The following is a 2,604-nucleotide window of genomic DNA, read 5'->3' as shown; positions in this document are numbered from 1 at the left end:
TGTTGTTGTTGTTGTTGTTGATAGTGAGTGTTCTAATTATTACCATAAGTTATTAATTCAATAACACAAAGACGGGGATTTATGGATTTATGGATTATAATGTATCAAGTCTTATGATTAGTTAGCTCCTGCTATTCATTCTAATTGTTTCAAGCAAGTCTTACTGGTCATTCTCATTTTTTCAAGCAAGTCTTATTGGTCATTCTCATTTTTTCAAGCAAGTCTTACTGGCCATTCAAATTTTTCAAACATATTATAAGCGATCTAATCATTATAAATACTGCTGAAGGATCTGGACATCTCATTTAGGCAATCCTATTATAAGGTACCGAAATTCGAACAGCACATTAAACCTTTGCTTTGTTGATTTCCGATGGAGAAATATGAACAGCTGAGCTCAAGTAGAAAATGGCGAATTAATTCTAGGAGAGAGGGGATTATATGTAAGGGGGGGAGCAGTATTTCAAAGAAAACACAATTTGTTTTCCAATATAGGTTTTCGATAATCGAGACGAAAAACCTGGATCTGATAACTTGTTCTCAATGTCTGTTTTATAATATATCATATTTAAATAAATACTCCAAGATCGCGCATCAGCGTTTGAATACACATTCTTTTCTTAATTATTTTCAACAATTGTCAGAAAGTGTTTTCTTCTCTTTTCAGTCAATAATTACTCTTGATGAAGTGATTATATTCCTGAGTAGAAAAGTTTGACATAGCTGTCAGATTTTGCTGAAGAGGTACTTCTTTTTCTTTACGTCCAATTATAAAATTGCGTTCTGTATGTTTCAAGCACGTTGTACTTTAACACTGTAAAGATTTACTTGTGGTTTTTGTTTAATGTTTTCACAAAAATCTTACATGTTCAATATTCAAATGTGCAAAGCCTCATTTGGATATAAATAATATTTTGATCTACTAATTCCACTGTAATCAATAAAGCGAGATAGTGAAATCCACGACTGTTATCGAATGTTTCGGGTGTAATTTTATAACTGGTTCGACCTTAAGTAGATCAAATGTAAACCAAATCATAAAGAAGTGATTGGTGCAGGAGAAATCTAATGAAAAGACTGACTCTGCCATACAGATACAATAAATGTAGAGAACAATCAGGTTACTAATTGCTGGCTTTTTGGGGTAGTTAAGAGAAGTAAGTGTTTCCAACTTAATTGAAAACTTCGCACATAAGACAACGAACCCGGTATATCCCCAATCGTTTATTCTGGACAATATTTCGTATTCCTATTAGTTCTACTTTAGATCTAAGCCACCATTGTTTTATTTCTAATAAGGTCAGAACATTTGTAATATTGATATGAAAGATGTAGATGTCATAGATTTCTCTGAACCATCAAGAGTAAGTGACATATTTCCAGCATATTAAGAAAGAACGTACGTTACATTAACTATATTTATTTCGAAAAAATCTTTAGTTTTCTTATTTGATGGGCTAAAATCTCTACATACCGGATAAAAATGTATGGGGAGAGAGGATCCCATATTGACAGCCTCTTTCGATGTTAAACTAATTGGAGACTTGACCATTAATAATTATACAAAAGATTTTTTCTGATAGAAACGATTTATTCAATTTGTTTCTTCAAAACTTAAATATTCATATATTTATCAGTAAATGGCCATGCAAATGATTCAAATACCTTTTCAACATAGATAAAAATACCTATTCCAGGCATTTTATGCTTAAATCATACAAGCTTCTTATATTCTGTCCAATGTATAGTCCTTTTAGAAACCTTATTGATCCTTATGTATGATTATGGGTAGCACAGTATTAACCCTGCATGCAATACATGCAGAAGCAATTTTTGTATGACACATTTAGAAATGAAATGGGTCTCCATTTTGAAATATGCTGGAAGATAATTCCCAGATTTCATAACTAGAGTTAACATCCCTCATTAGAAAATCTCCAATATCCTTCCAAAGGAGGCGCTTTTGGTAGAACATGTCAATATTAACATGCGTGCCGACTTAATGTTAAACTAGTCAAATTGGTTTCGAGAAGTTGAAAATAGCAATCCAAATGGACGACACGCGATCGACAGCTGAAGACGGACGACTTACGCTGGACTCAGTGCCAAACTATACGCAAACTTTGCCATAAGAATAGATAAACTCAAAAGAAATACTCGTTACCTATATTTACAAATAAAACTATTAATAATATTCGTTTTCGATGATATGAACTGTTTCACACCAAACAAAAACCAACATTTGTTATACTGTAAACGACTCATTGTGTCTAGCTTCAAAACTTTATTAGCAGAATCCAAGAGGTTTCAAGGATAACAAATTTATTCATCATAGAATAGAACACATAAAAAAATGATCACTGCATTCTCATTTCCTCCGTAATTATATCTATTTGCATCTCTGTTTTCATTTGTTGGCATTTTTTCAGGGTTTAATTTTGTATCAGAGACAAAGTCTAGACGTTTCATAAACGTGTATCATTCACTTTCGTTACAACTGCTTGGGACGATTGCCTGGAACACAAGAAATCCTGAATGATGCGGTGTTTGATTATTACTGAAATTAATATTTAGACCTGTTGTGTCATAAATTTAACACGAAAT

Source organism: Sinohyriopsis cumingii, chromosome 5 (assembly GCF_028554795.1).
Source record: "Sinohyriopsis cumingii isolate HCF-2022 chromosome 5, ASM2855479v2, whole genome shotgun sequence".
Taxonomy (NCBI): domain Eukaryota; kingdom Metazoa; phylum Mollusca; class Bivalvia; order Unionida; family Unionidae; genus Sinohyriopsis; species Sinohyriopsis cumingii.
The sequence above is the reverse complement of the archived record's forward strand: the minus strand, read 5'-3'. Positions refer to the sequence as shown.